The sequence below is a fragment of the Rhagoletis pomonella genome, unplaced genomic scaffold, assembly GCF_013731165.1.
Source record: "Rhagoletis pomonella isolate Grant_MI unplaced genomic scaffold, Rhpom_1.0 Rhpom_scaffold_00003, whole genome shotgun sequence".
In the NCBI taxonomy this organism is placed as follows: Eukaryota; Metazoa; Arthropoda; class Insecta; order Diptera; family Tephritidae; genus Rhagoletis; species Rhagoletis pomonella.
Window position 1 is genome coordinate 49313612 of NW_023458557.1, and position 17168 is coordinate 49330779.

Sequence of the window (17168 nt, forward strand, 5' to 3'; positions counted from 1 at the left end):
GGGGGACGAGTTCGTGATATTTGTTAAATTTTCGAACTGTTGAAGTGAAATTGCTGTACTCGTTGGAACTTTTTTTATAACTCTAACTAATCTAAAAATTATTAGTTGTTAATAAGAATAAAATGACAAGCGAAACTATTTTATCATCGCTTCAAACAAAAAATTATTTAGTTCGAGCACAATAGAAAACCCAACTTTGCGCTTCTGCTAAAGCTGCTGCGTTGCGTTAAAAGTCAAAATTTGTGTGTTACATAGTGGACTGGTTTATAAGGAGTATTAGAAAGGTGTGTGTGATAAGAATTAAAGATTTTTTTTTCTATTTTTGTCGTCGTAATTAGTCACTTTGTCCTTACGTGCGACGGTCGATAATGAACTCTGATGTATATTTTACAATGGCAGTTAGGACAGTCATATTTAGACAGTGCGTTGCTGTTGTAGCGGCTACAACAGACAGTGCGTTCGTTAGGTACGGTAAGTTCGGTCAGTAGGGTTGCCTGCCTATACATACTAAAGGACTGGTGTCGGTGTTGCCGTGTTACCGTACTAGGACCTAATCCCACATTCGGCCCTCCTGACTTGTCATTCGGCTCGAATGATGGCACGCCCGGTTGTTCGGTTGCAGGCTCCCACTTCTTCATGTACTTCGCTATCGTTGTCGTAGCTCTCGGACCTTCGTGGTCCTCGACCTTCCGCACTTCGTATCTGTCATGCGTTAAAACTTTGATGATCTTATACGAACCCAGAAACTTTGGTTTCAGCTTGAGTCCGGTACCATATTGTGTGCTCTTAATGGCGACTAGCTAATGGACTCTGCACTTCACTACATCCTTCCGGTTCTTGTTGAAGGATCGACGATTCTCCTGCTGTATCCTGCAAATATTCTCTTGTGCCTCTTTTCGTACCTCCCTTTCGGTGTCCAAATCTCAGATGGTCGCATCCTCTATAAGCTGCTGTAATTCCGGAATAACGTTGATGCTTATCTTGACACCAGTTAAAAGTCTAAAAGGTGATATCTTCCTGCACCGAGGAGGCGTACTGTTGAGGGTCTGTTGGACTCGCTCGAGGTGCTTCTACCACTGACTCGGGTTCCCAGCACACAGTTTTCGTCAGCATTGGAACAATTATTTTATGTATACCTGCCCGTTGCCCCGAGAGACACCGGTGGCTATCAACAGGTGTTGTATCCCTTCCTGCTCCCAGTACTCTAAAAGCATGGGACGCCGAGCCGATTCGCTTGGAATTTCCAAATTTCGCCGCCTGCCACTTCAGCTGATTGATCGCACCCGCCGCTGCTGTACTCCTCGATGCATATAGCCACACAAACTTGGAGAAGGCGTCGACTACCACGAAAATATAGTTCCCAGAGGACGGTCATTCAGCTCTTCACGACTTTGTACGCTTTCCTCGGCAACTGCGGGATGTAGAAAGTCTTTTCAACGGCTTCCTGCGTTCTCTTCGGTGAGAAGTGGCCTTGGTTATAGAAGACTTTAATAATTTCTCCTCCATTGCCTCGGTCACGACGATTCCTTAAAGGGATCTTTGTGCAGCACTCCGTGTTTTACATGAAAATCCTCATACTCGTCCTTTTCGAGAATCTTCAAAACTGCTTTGATCCATGGGTCCATGAGCTGTGCTGGGCCTAGTCGGCGCTGTAACGAATCCTCCCGCATCAGGCAAAAAATTCGACTTAGTGCGTCTACGTGCTTCATTTTACTTCCGCTTCGGTGCTCAATTTCATACGCGAAATCCTGTAGGAATAACGCCCAACGAGAGACTCTTAGTCACTCAGTCGGTCACGCCTTTAAACTTCAGACCCAGCAAATAGACACGCCACTTCTTAACTGCTCCAACAATCGGCAGCACTTCCAGTTCATAGGTATGGTACTTCTCTTCGGTTTCCGTCGTTTTCTGGCTCATGTATTGTATGAGATGCAACTGTTGATCATCAACATCCTTTTGTAGAAGGACAGCTCCATAGCCATACATTGACGCGTCTGTGTGTACCTCTGTCATTGATTTGGGGTTATACAACCGCAATACTGGCGCCCTAACTAATGCTGCCTTCAACTGATGGAACGCCAAGAGCTGTTCCTCTTTTTTAGTAAACTTCACGTCGTTTCGCAGGAGATCCGAAAACGGTTTAGCGACCATTGCGTGCCAGAAATACGAAGTAAGGTCCTAAAAACGTTGCACAGCCTTTCGATCATGCCTTTGTTTTAGCCTCGGACGGCTTGATCGTACCACTTTGTATAATATAACCTGAAAATTCAACTTTCGTCTTAAGAAATTGACATTTCCGTCATTTGAACCGTAGGTTGTACTCTTCTGCCCTACTAATAACAGATTTCAGCTTTTCGACTCCCCTGTCGACATCCTTAGCGGGAACGATAAGGTCGTCCATATAAGCAACAACAGTTCAGTTTTGTATCGTGTCGCGGAAGACAGCAAAAGCAAATCGGGAAAATACAGCTGGCGAACTTGAAGTGCCGAAGGGGACGTACAAAAATTCATATTGAACGTTGGAAGTTACGAACGGGGTATATTTTCGCGAATTAGGATCAACCGGTACGTGGAAGAATCCATTCGAGAGATCAAGTGTGGTAAAGACGTTTGCCGCGTGTAACCTTTCGACTACGTCGTTTACTAATGGCATGGGAAAGTTGTCCCTTACAATTTTCTCATTCAGCCGTCGGTAATCACAGCACAGCCGTTTGCTTCCAACCTTTTTTCCAACTAGTACGATGGATGATGCTCCGCTGAATGATGAGCACTCCTACAGTCGGCTGCCCGATGTCCTGACTTGCTGCACCTGAAGCATTTGAATGATCCGTGACAGTCTTTGGCCAGATGCCACACTTATAGCACCTTTTACCTCCCTCTCTGCGTACACTAGGATTGACCGGAGCTCTGCTTCCGACGCTCTGTTGGTTCGAGTTGTTCGCTCGTTGGCGATTAGACCCTACCACCATCTCATACACGCGAATCTTCTCCTTGAGTTCCGCTATGGACATCGCTTGTTACAAATTAATTTTTTTTTGCCTGGAGTTTTCCCGATCTCCATTAAGGAATATTGATAAATATTCTCTCAGATCTTCATTACTGCGTTTGCGGCGATTCCTTAACATACGATGTACTTCTATCGATGAGATACTTTGGTCCCACACTCGGATCTCAGTGCTTGTATCAACGAGTTCCAATCTGTGACATCACGCTCCTTCGCGTATATAAATTTTCCAGTGAACTGCAATGGCATTTTGCTAAAAATCTTCTAGCCATTCCTCAATTTGCGGCGAACCCGACCACTAAATAACATCAACGAGTCTTCTATATCGCGTAATGTAAAAGGAGTACGGCTGTGTAAACTACTACGCATTACCGTCAGTGCTCGCGCCATCATCCTCGCTGTCAGCGTTCAGACCGAAATGGTCTAGGAGTCGGTCCTGTGAGGTAACTATCCGTCCTGTAGTGGCCAGTCCTAAATCTACTAATACCTGTTGTTGTTGTCGTTGTAACAGCATACAAATTCCCCAAAGAGTTTTGGGGAGTGTTGCTGGAGTGACAGTCCTTGGCCAGATATAAATCTGGGTCATTCCGGTTACGTAGACCCGACTGTCGTGGGAAGGTTCTACTAATTCCTGTTTCAGTCCGGCTACATTCAGTTCTAAAATTTCGTGTCTCTCCATTGTCAATCGTTTCCACTTATAAAATGCGTAGAATATCAAAGAACTTCAAAATGAATAGCAATTTAACAAAATTAATTACGACAATAATTTATCGATTTTTCGTATACTAATCTTATTAACCTGAGCCACCGTACATACGAGTACCTACTAATCTTTAGTTATCTAGTCTACAAAACTTTTTTTTTTCACAAATACATGGACCAAGCTTTATTTGCAATGGATTTTAAATCATCAAATTAAAACATGTACAGTTGTAGAACGCTTAAAATATTCTGCCCACTGTCGACAGCCTAACCATTCAAAACATATATCGCTCAAATTATTTCTGCTCTAACGTCTACATATGCATGTGGCCAAAAGAAAACATACGTATATCGTTAACAACAAATGACAACACTGGTTTACAGCAAAAATGTTCTATAGATGCCACTATCCAATTCCTATAAGAATTGCTCCGAAAATCGACATAATTTTTTTGATGAAGAACTTTCCGACACCTCTTGCTTCCGATGCAAACACTCTACCTAATCAGGTGTATATGGCGTATGAGTAACACTCTTCTGCTCATATTTCATACAAAAAGCCTCGCACATTTTCATTTGACCAATCATTACTTTCTTATTTATCCATCGATTTTCTTCATTGGTAGCTTCATTTTTTCTAAGGGAACATGCTTTAACACAAGTGCAAAACAATCACACAGAAACTGTTATTCTTAAAATTTTGTCTCTGTCAAAGTTTGAACTTTTTCCATTTTTTCATGAAAAAAAAACAAGAATCTGGAATGATTAATTAATTTCTCAGAAATTATAAGGGCTATCGAAAAGTAATGTATATATCATCGGTGATACTGCAAAACGGTCTATGTCTATTAGTACCCTTGACACTTAGATGGTCTCTTACTTTCACCGGAATGCATGCGTTACACCCTAATAAACGAATGACAAAACTGTCTACCTTTGGCTGATGATTTTGCGATCAGATAGAGATAACAGATCAATTAAGCACCAGAGGTAATAAGTAACATAGAATATTTTGCAGTATTACCGACGATATGGTTTATAGAGAATTTTATTTGCTTTCATTTCCCGTATCTCGTATTACAATTATTCAATGGGTTCGTAAGACATACGTAAATAAGTGGAACCACTCTTTTTTAAGCTAAATAACGGTAAATTGCAAATATGTCGAAAACGTATCCATACAAAAAAAAAAGTAACTCGATTTTCGGAATCAGCGAGCGATTCTACATACAAATTGGATAGTGGCATCTGGAGAACAAAAACCAAATTCAAATGTGTGATCCAGTGTAATTAATTCGATAAGCAAAAGGTTACGTTTACATATAACTTAAGGTACATCAATGAATTCACTTGGCAGTGATTTCACTTGTTAGGAAAACTACTGTTTCTATACGATCACTGTTTTGGTAAGAAAATAAACAACCTTAGAAATTTTTATTGAAAATTTTGTGCTATAAATAATGGAAAATTTTGTAGATCGAGCCAGAATAAAATTTGTAACCGAATGGGAAAACTTAAATTTTCATTTAAAAAAATTCGGATTTAATAAGTGGCGCCCAACGTAAAATTGATAAAAATATAACGAATCCTTATAAGAGGATAATAATAATTTTGTAAAATCCTTATAAAAGGAGAATCCTTAAAAAAGGACAGAAATATCCTTAGAAAAGGAAAAAACCCTTATAAAAGGAAAATAATTTTAAAATAAATCCTAAAAAAGGATAGAACTATTCTTAGTAAGAGATATAAATATAAAAGTAAATAAAATACAAAATATAAATGAAATAAAAAAAAACGCGCCCTGTTTCTATAACGCGAGTGACCCCGTGTTTTAAACGAAGTCAGCAGTCGACGTAGTGACGCCGCGTTTTGTTATTAAGCAGCAGTTAACATCTTACATCTTACGTAGCAATTTCACAAGAAATCATCGATCAATGATTTATAAAAGTTTCCTCAACATCAAACAAGGACAATTCGGACATTGCAAGCAAAGAGTGCAATAATTAAGCGTCGAGCTTCGTGGTCAAAGAAGTCATCATTGAAATTAAAAGCATAGCAACGCCCGTCACGACAAGAAATCAACATCAATCAATTACTAGCTCAGAATAAAACCAGAAATCAATCCCTATATAATGAGGAAGATGGCTTTTATATCTATATAGGTTTATTGAAATTAAAAACTGTAAGTAAATATCAAAATTGACACGCTTTTTATTTAAAATTGGTAAAAATAATAATTTTAAATATCCTGCGAAAAGGATAGTGAAGATTTCTGTGTCATTGCGTAAATATTTATTAGAGATTGCTTTTATTGAATAATTTTATTTTTAAATCCTTTTTTAACTAATTTGTGAACTTGTTTTAAAAAATATTTAATACAAAGAGTATTTCGCGAGAGCAAGTGTTGGAAATTGTAAAAATAACAAGCGATAAAACTAGGCAAGAATTTGCTGAACAATTAAGCGTGAGTGAACAAGTTAGGAAAGAACTAGCTGATCAAATAGATAGTCTTACCTTAGCTTTAAATCGTTTAGAATCGCCAAGTATTGAACCATATGCTCCTATTACAATAAACCTAGTGATTGTTTCTGGAAATTGTTGTATGGACTTGATAAAATCTTTACCTGTTCTCATCCAGCTTGGCGCTCTACAGCAAATTTCGCTATTAAATATTATAAGGAAGGATCAGAAAAATATTATGTTGCTATGGGTATACTTAGAAATAAAATTACGGGTTCAGCTAATTCTACTCTTTCGTCTTTTAATACAGTTCTAAATTTTAAAGCAATTATTGCTAGGCTTGATCAAACATATGCAGACAAGCGGCCAATTTGAGTATTAGAAAACGAAATGAGTATCCTTAGGCAAGGTAATTTACCAATCGCGGACGTTCCCACGACAGTCGGGTATACGTAACCGGAACGACCCAGATTTATATCTGGCCAAGGACTGTCACTCCAGCAACACTCCCCAAAAAGTTTTTGGGGAATTTGTATGCTGCTACAACAACAACAACAACAACCAATCGCGGATTATTATGATATGGTCGAGAAACATTTAACGCTTATAATAAATAAATAAATAATGACTTATAGTGGAAGAGATGATGTGATAGATACACTTAACGAACGTGCAAGAGAAAACGCATTGCGAGTGTTTTTCGGGTCTTAGGCGTCCAATATGTGATATTCTTTTTTCATCAAGGCCGAAGGACCTTCCGACTGCGTTAGCTGTTGCACAAGAGTTAGAAACTAATCATAGACGGTATGATTCTGCGCATACGTTTGCTATGGGTAATTTAGCCAAACCAAATAAACCTAGACCAACGGTACCGCAGTATAAGTTGTCTCAGAGTGATCAGCTGCCATTTTCAAATACTATTAATAAGCCAGTTCCAATGGAAGTTGATCCAGGCTCTTCGTTTTATCGAAATCGGACTTATTTTAAACAAAATACTGGTTCTCATCAAAATCGTAACGTGAATTTTCATCAGCCTCAAGTTAATGTTGCCAAACAGCAGCAGAATTTACCATTTCAAGCGGGTGTTCTTAAGCGTCCTCGAGAACAATCTGGCTCTTCGCAGAGATCTCAACCGAAAGCTCACAGAGTAAATTATATGCCAGAGATAATGAGCGGAAACTGTGATGAGTTTGATTGTGGTGAGTACGTTAATGAAGATAATTTTTTTTACAATGATAATGGTCATTATGATAAGTATCAAATTAAAATTTTTCAAGGCTGTTCTGCTCAGGAATTAAGTGTAGTTAAGGAAATATTAGTTAAGGCACAGGAAACAGCTTTAAAAAGACTTAATAAGAATAAAACAATGAAATCCTATGAACCAGGAGAAAGAGTTTTTGTGAGAAGAAACAAGCGGTTGGGGAACAAATTTAGTAAAGTTTTCGTTGAGAAAGTTGTTGAAAGGGATCTTGGCACTACCGTTTTAATAGAAGGGAGGAAAATTCATAAAAGTAATCTCAGATGAATGTTACCTTTTGCCTTTAAGAAATACTTTATACTTTATGTTCATATGTTGAATTAGAGTATTTATTAAAAAAATATATCAGTTTTGATTATTTACATTTTCTTTATTCATAATTATCTAAAAACATTATGTTATTTTGAATATCTGTTAAAATGTTTATTTAAAAGGTTATATTTAAGTTATGTTATTCAAACAAAATTTTAAATAGCTGAAACAGGGGCGTTTCAGATTTTAAAGGGGGAGTAGGTACATCAATGAATTCACTTGGCAGTGATTTCACTTGTTAGGAAAACTACTGTTTCTATACGATCACTGTTTTGGTAAGAAATAAACAACCTTAGAAATTTTTATTGAAAATTTTGTGCTATAAATAATGGAAAATTTTGTAGATCGAGTCAGAATAAAATTTGTAACCGAACGGAAAACTTAAATTTTCATTTAAAAAAATTCGGATTTAATAAGTTATACAAAACATTAGTATTAAAATTAAATTTTCACTGAGCTGCGCTCTGCTTTTTCCCCACTGTATGGCTTGACATGCGCCTGATGTTCGACTTTCTACACCTTCGACTGCTACAACTTCCTCTGCTCTTTCGGCTACAACCTGACCACGGTTGCCATTTCCAATTTATTTTTCGGACCAAAAAATTGACAAAATGTTAAAAAATTTACCAATTTTTAGTACATCGGGAAATTGAGTGGAGTTTATTCCTCTTCATCACGAAAATATGCCAATTCAGTTTTTATAACGATTTTTTTATATTGCATCCAAAGTACATTATAATGGTATATTATTAACATTATATTATTTAAAGTTTTAAATTATAATTAGTTTCTTAATTTCGTTTTTATTAATGCTAAATCAAAAAAATTACGCTCAGCTGCTGCGGAGCTGTGAGGCAGACTTAAAAATTTTATGAACTAAATCACACAATTTTTCAAAATCCATATTCACCGAATCCATTTTTAATCAAACACACTTGATCCCAAAAACGTTTTATATTGGTACAGTTCTTGAAGTTACCTTCTCTCAGCCTCAATTTGCGAAATTAAAATTCAATTATTTCTGCATCATTTACCAATGCAGGAAATTGGTGGAGTAGCGGCAAAATTGATACATCAGTATCAGAAAGAACTTTATGTGGTGTAATAATTTCAAGATGTTTAATATCTTTTCGATTGAAATCGAATATTATTTTCATGTGCTAAATGCTATGATTAAAGTTTTCCTTTCCATATTTTTGCCAGCCACTTTAATATTGGTCACCGAGTAATTGAAATTAGCAAGAAATCGCGATGTTTTTTGAAGCGTGCTTTGACAGATGATTAGCCATGCCATATTTTAAGATCAGTGGCAAGGCGAGTTCACACTTTTAGCAGGTGCTGCCAATCGGCGCTATGCTGAATATCGTCATGATCATCGTCGACGATCGTCAGCGCATCAGTAACATGGCTGATGATGGCCGTATCGTCACTTTTACTGACGATGACGATATTCAACATAGAGCGGAATATTCATCAATTAAATAGAAAAGATTGAAAACACGAAACTATTGCATGAAGTGAAAGGGTGATAATAACCTAACCAAAGGCTTCTGGAATGGACCATTTTAAAAAGAATTGGACCAATGGACCAAACGAAAAGAAATGAACCAAATTTGGTTAATTTGGGCCAAAACGGCAACCGTGAACCTGACGACAACGACATCTTCCGCAACACCAACTGTAGGCTGTACACAACAACTCCGACTGCACACCAATTGCGATTTCGGATACAACAACGACTTTGTGCTCTACCAGTGATGGAAAATCAGTGTGCATTATGCCATTTTCGGCCCATTATCAAGCAGCCGGCACCTTAAGCACAATCGATTGATTTTCGGCACTATATATGCTTAAATTGATAAATGATATAAACATAGAAATGCAAGCAGAAGAAGCTCTCATTCACATTCTGCATATACGCTTTTGTTTTCATTTAATCAAATTTGTCGCGATTTCTTCTCTAAAGCAAATATTGAATCTCATTTAATATATACTTTAGATTTAAATAATCATATACCTATTTTAGATACATATTTTTTGTGAGATGATAAATGCAGAAGCCACCAATCGGGAATATAGAGCATTAGCTGACTATGCAGGTTACCTGAGAAATTAATTGAGTGAGTTGATGTTTCCAAATGTGTTTCATATCATATGTTGTCACATTCTTCAGCATGCGTTGGGCGCATTTTTTCATTTAAAAATTGAATTAAAACCGAAAACAGGAATAAGTTGGCTATAAAGACGGTTGGACATTTAATCTGCAAATACTTTAGTAATAAAATATACTGATGCTTTGTAATTCAGGGTTATATATTGAACGACGATTTTTGTTCATATGTAATTTTTTTTTTAACTGCACAAGTACTTTCGGGTATGCAGTTTTATAGTCCATTCAATTTTAGTATAATAATAATAGTCGGCCGCTGTGGCGTAGTGGTAAGCAGTGCGCACTTCCACTCTACAATGCCTGGGTTCAAAACCTGGCCAAAGCAACATCGCAAAAATATAGAAAACAGGTTTTTTCTTAACAGCGGGCGTCCCTCGGCAGGCAATGGCAAACCTCCGAGTGTATTTCTGTCATGAAAAACAGCTTCTCATAAAAATACAATCGCCGTTCGGAGTCGGCGTAAAAGTGTAGGTCCCTCCGCTTTGTGTGACAACATCAAGACGCACGCCACAAATCGGAGGAGAAGCTCGGCCAAACACTAACATATGTGTAAGCGCCAATCTATTATTATTATTAAAGTGGAAGTGTGAAATGGCTTAAAATCGCGTTAATATTTGGGACCTTTTTTCGTTGAAGGTGTTATTTTTCTTCTACATATCTATATAAAGCATAATAAAATTTTTTGAACATACATAATTACAATATGTACATATAAAGAAAATGCAAAAAAATAAAAAATATTAAAAATAAACGCGCATTAAAGTTTTCTATTTTACTGAACATTTTTTGTAGAAAGTTTGAAACTTTGATTTTTATGGTTTTGGTTGTTGAACTGACTATACTTTTATAAAAAAGCTAAAATTGCACAAAAGGTTATTAAATTGTCAATATATCGCGCTGCTATTTTCGTGAAAAGTGTTGTACATATATAATATATCGTCGATGTTTTTGCAAACCCGCCCATCGCCCAATTGCAAAACCGCTTATCTTACGGGACTCAAATTTTACAGGAGAGCGAAAAAACGGTTTATTCTTTGAAGGCATTGCCTTCATAGGCGGTATTTTCTCTAGCTATTATTTTACAAATCTGTTGTTTTAATAACGATTTAACGATTTTTATGCATAAATCTCGATGCCTGGAGTTCAGGGTTTCCAAATCTCATTTTTGCCACAACGGCGATTTAGGCGGTTTTGCAACTGGTCGATGGGCGGTTTTGCAAAAACATCGACGATATGTGTGTACATATGTATGTACACTTTGTTACGTTTTGTTTTGTGAAGTTATATTTTCGCAATAATTTTTGTGATAATTCATTAAAACAGTGAAATACTTCTTAATATTGTTCCATTTGCTATAATAAAGATAAAAATATGGGGTACTAGTCTGTAATAAAATACATTTATTAAAATATAGAATTTGCTTAAATTAACGGGTATATAAAAGGGATCTTTATATTGAGCGTACACCTCATAAAAAAATAATGCATATAAGAAAGGGGCCCTTATTATGAGCTGCATTCGATTTTCGATCTTCGCTGGCTATCGAAGATCGAAGATCGAAAGTGAAATTCGTATTATGAGCTATGCAAGCGTGTCGAAATTTTCGTTGAGTATCGAATTTTCTGTCGAACAGAATTTTGCTTTCGATGGTGTAGCGAAGTGTTAGAAAATTGTGAAAAATGTATGATTTTGTATATGTTTTCTTACATTTTGGCGGCTAGACATTAATTTTAAGCAATTTTTATTAATTTCATGCAGTTCTAACATCTTGAATACTAAACACAAGCTCGAAAGGTTGGTTTTACTTGTGAAAGAAAATCCCAATACTCTGTTGGCACGATCTCTGAGAACAAAATCGTAGCGCTGTTGATAGTTTTAAAATATTTTAAATAGATTTGGCTCACAAACGCCTCTTTAGATGGTCGGAACTTTTTAATGAATCTGTAGACAAATTTCTTAAATATATTTTATATCAAAATATATTCGAAAGACTAATAAACTTAAACTCTCTTAAACATTTGCTACTCCTGGCCAGTTTACTAAGCTCTCATACTCTGACGAATCGTTGAACCAGAACTCGTTGTACTCATTTTACCACGTTTTTATAAACTTGCTTTCTTTTTTACTTCATTTTAATTAGAACAAATTTACATAAATATGTATAAGCACACTATTTAGTTTGCTCGATTTGTAAACAAAGCTTCTCAGCGGTGAAAAATATACTATTGTGAACAACCTAAACGAGCGAAATTCACAATAGCGCTATTCTTCATTGAATGAGTGCCATAATACCAAATGCAAATTCGTTCGCTCAGCACTTTCGACCACAGTCGAAAATCGAATGCAAATCATAATAGGGGCCAGGGTTTCCGTGAACTGTTTCTAATATGCAATAAGTATTATATATATATATTTTATAAAGGAAATGGTACCTGTCGACGATTTTTAATTTATTGGCGCGTTGTCCTGCATTTAGGCACATTTTTTCGGAAAAATTAGGCACAATTTTAAATTTTGGTCACTGTGCTCTACTGATTTCAAACTGGCTACACACGACGAACATCTGCGCGCACATGTGCGCCAACATGCTCGCTGTCGTTTGCCACAGACGGTGAGCGGCTCATATTTGTTTTCGTCGTGGTAGCGCAGAGATGACTAGCAAAGACGAGGATGATGCAATTGCAATGCTTTTAACTTAGCTTTTTTATGTATGTGTTACTTAAATTTATTTATATTTTACTTGTATGTATGTACATACCAGGGTTGTTGCGAATATTCGGAGCTTCCGCGAATATTGAAGGGACCGAAAAGTACAGTTTTTTTTTTACGAGCTAAACTTGGCCAAATATTTTTTATCCCGAAATAAAAGTACTTTCCCAAGGCACATTGAACGGGTAGTATCAGTAGAGCAGCTAATTTGATTTTCATTTTTTTTCAAATTATTTGGTCTCGAAAATGTAAAATTTTTACAATATTTTATCACAAAAATTCGAAATTGTTAAAGTCTATTTGCATGTGAAACCTTTTTCCGTACAAAACAAGCGATTCAATAACAGCTTTTGGAACGTTCGCCCAAGTCAGCAGCACAACCGCTGATTACTGGGCCTTGCAAAGGATGGATCAATGCTACGAGAAGCAACCAAATTTACTAAGAAATAAAGTTGCAAATTTTTTAATTTCTTTTTACCAATTTAAATTTTTTTAAATTTCTTTATTTCACATGGCGCGCTTTGATTTAGAAGAAAAAATCAGAACAGTTTTTGACACTTTCGATACCAGAAGCAACAACAAAATACACGCAAATATTGTTTTTGCTCTAATGCTGCTACTTGTTTGATATGCCTTATACTTTCCGGATAATAAACAAACCGCTTATTCAAATTAAACAAGTTTGGTATCCAATGAAAGAGGACTTAAATAGCTTTAAAACTGAAATGTCTAAAAGAGGAAAGCCACACATTGAAAAATATTTCAATAAAAAATGTTAAATAATTACCATAGAACAAACATTCAGGTATGTATTTACATGAATTTCTTTAGCATTAAGTTATAAAAAAATATAAATAGAGCTGGTAGCCTTCATTCGTTATTTCTGTTTAAAAGCTATTTCAGTCCTCTTTCATATGATACCAAATTTGTTTAATATGGATAAGTGGTTTCTTTATAATCCGGACAGGACGTTTATTTATTATTATTAACTCTGAAAAAAATAACTGTTAATTTCGGTCCTTGGAATATTGTGCAAGTGCACAGACGTATATCTAACCAGTCACAGAAGAAAGCATTAAAATTGAGTAACAAAAACTAAAATCGAAAAACGCTGATGACGTGACGAATTCCGAAACAATTAAAAGAATGAGAATGAAGAATTCTTTCGAAAAAAACGGTGTTTAAACAACAATTGCGCCATGGTTGTGAAGATGAATGTCAGGAGGATACATTCGACATTTGCAGCGAATGTCAGGAGGATACATTCGACATTTGCAGCCCCGATGAAATTCTCAAAAAGTAATTATTGCACCGCAATAAAAATAAATAAATAAACTGAAAGTCCTCTCAACTGATGCAGTTTCAATCGAAAAGAATTTACAATTTTGCCAAGTTTCGAGTTATTCAAATTGTCGCTTTGAGCGAGTAGTTATATAGTAGCGCAGGTTTGATTTACGACCCTTCAAAAAGTTTTTATTAAGTACAATGTTCCAATTTTTAAATTCAAGTAGTAAAAAACATTTAGTCTTATTATGAGTTTAATTTTCCCCAAACCGGTTCGCATTCGCATCCGCGGATGTTAGCTTTTAAACGTCCGCATCCGCATTCGCATCCGCGGATGTTAGATTTTAAACGTCCGCATCCGCATTCGCATCCACGGATGTATAAAATTCCACATTCGCAACATCCCTAGTACATACATATACTTATAGTAATTTAGCCTCATTTATCATAAATTCAATTAACGCACATGGCTTGGATGCATTTATCCGCCGATGTGCACACTTCAAGCATCAACACAAAATGAGGTTGTTGCTTTTGTTTCCAATGCGATGCTCGCAAACCACGCTACAAACGACGAGCAAACGCTGAAAATCAAAATTGTTTGATTCTTTGCGAGCATGCTCGTGAACCGCCCTACAAACGAGGAACATGCACCGCAAGCCGAGCATGTGCGCGCACATGTTCGTCGAGCTGCTCTGCTTTGTCACACAGCTACCGCCACACTTCTGCTACTACCCTGCAAAAATCGCGACTTCTCCATGCATGCGTATAATGAGTACTCCCTAAGGACCAAGGAATACTCCAAAATTAACCACAATTCATAAAAAAATATGGTCCAATTAACATTGCGATGTCCTTGGGCAGGACCATATACTCCATCCCTGCATTACATCAGAGTAGCACAAAACTACTCCAACATATTAACAATGGCATTGTTATATTTTTTCGTTTGTACACGCCTTTGTTCTTCACTTCTCAGATGCTTTTTCGAAATTAATAACAACCAAGTCAAAAATTAAAAATTACATATTGCCTCTGACGGCATTCGAACCCGAACATGCTGGGAGCTCACAACTAACATGGAGCATCTCTACACGTTCAGCTACAGCCAGACATGCAAATATGCTTTCAAATTCTCAACTTTAATCAGATTTCGTTAAAACACGAGCAATTATCGGGTAACAAACAATAAGATGGCGCAGAGACACGAGTTGGTCCGCTACAGCATGACAGAGGAACACTTTTGTAAGTACTCCAATATACCACAAATAGACTACATGGTCCAATGATTTTTGCAGGGATACCCTGTATGTATCTCTAAATTCTCCCTATTTGGAATGTGGGCGTGGTTATTGTTCGATTTTAAAAATTTTCGGCCATTTGGTATCCTGTACCAAGGCCAACAACTGTGCTTTGGAAGAAATCGATGCAGCGGTTGCCAAGATATACACATGTAACCACGTGGCTATGCCCATTTTTAAAAAATTTGTAATATTCTTATTTTTCGTCTAAAAATGATTGTAAATATCAATTTTGAGTGAATAACCTTCAGTAGTTACTAAAATATCGCAGTTTTCGTATTTCTGAAAATTACCGTTATATCGGAGGTAGGCGTGGTTATTGTCCGATTTTGCCCATTTTCAATACCATCCGTCCTACGCCCGAGAGAAGTACACGTACCAAGTTTCGTTAAGATATCTTAATTTTTACTCGAGTTATCGTGTGCACAGACGGACGGACGGACAGACAGTCACCGCTTAATCGATTTATCTTTTCATCCTGATCATTTATGTATACATTTGTCTATACCTATCTCGATTCGTTTTGCCTGTAACAAACAACCGTTATGTTATGTTATGTGAACAAAGTGTGCACAAGTGCGCTCGGGTATAAAAAAAAACAATATTTAAAATGCAAAACTACACGAAACTTTCTAATATATTCTTCCAAAGAATCTTCCATCGTCGAAAAGCCTCCAAGTTGCAATTCTCGGTCCCGCAAAAATTCTAAATTTTTAAAGTACTACAACGTGGACACTCACTTTTCCGAATTTTTTGCAATTTCCGCCGGTAGCAGGCACGTATGCCCTGATTTTTTTGTCTACTTCCCTCTACTTCTCCAGCAGTTGTTTCCATGACTTTTGTTTTTTATTCCTATCTTTATATTTTTCAGTTTTACATTGCCAAATTGCAACTTCTCCCTTCAAAAGTAAAAAAAAAAATTCTAAAAATCGCTTACTTGTAATTTCCCACCATGTGCTCACTTCAATGGTTCAAAATACCCTGATATGACGAAATGGGTTAAAAGTAAACTGCGCCACCAAGAATGATAGAATACAAGATTGCGCCGTCCTGGCCGTTGACATTTGTGTACCACAAGTAAACCAAGAATAAGCGAAAAGAAGAACGAGTAGAAACTGCCAAAACAGTTCAATTTACAGCGAAAAACGTGTTTTAATTTTGCTAAATGCGAAAATATTGCATTTATCACCTAATCTTTTAGAGAATAGGTAACGTTTTAGTGCAGTCCATTGATTTGCAACTGAGGCTGCTTCAGCAAACGTTTTAGTTCACTCCATTGCTTTGCAATTAAGGCTGCTGCAGAAAACTGCGGCAGCATCTCTGCGGGATTGATTAGTTAACTTGCTAATGGAGGCTGCTTGGAGCAGAAGCAAAATCATTCTGAGGAAATGCTGTTAATATAATAATAGAGAGACATTTCGGGAACGACTTTGCCGTGCCCTATGTGTACAAAATGCAGCGATTGGTCCCAGCGGTACACTTGCATCTACGCTTCTTGCATCTTGACGGCTGTCGCAATTTAACACACAACACTCCATTGTATTAGTTTTTACGCAGTCTTCAACTCAAAAATCACTCACAAATTGCAAATTAACACAATTTAAACTGATTTTTCACTTATAATTAAAATTTCTCTTTCGCTGATTTGTAAACAAAGGTTTATTTACAAGTTACCACAATTGTCAAAATCGGCAAAACCAAAGTAGCAGTATCACTGACGGCGCCACCTTTGTTCGCTGCACCGTGCTGCGCCACTAAAACTGGCTGGTCGTTTGTAGCGTGGTTTGCGAGCATCGCATTGGAAACAAAAACGACAACCTCATTTCGTGTTGATGCTTGAAGTGTGCACATCGGCGGATAAATGCATCCAAGCCATGTTCGTTAATTGAATTTTTGATAAATGAGGCTAAATTACTATAAGTATATGTACAGTGACGGGCAAAACTGTAACATGGTGTAACACTTTTT

The 17168-nt window shown here is 36.8% G+C and overlaps 1 protein-coding gene across 1 annotated transcript in view; it reads left to right on the forward strand.

Annotated features, from left to right (window-relative positions):
* The window catches only part of LOC118736275 (exportin-1), a 50365-nt gene that overhangs the window by 3437 nt on the left and 29760 nt on the right, over positions 1 to 17168 (forward strand). The window lies entirely within an intron of this gene.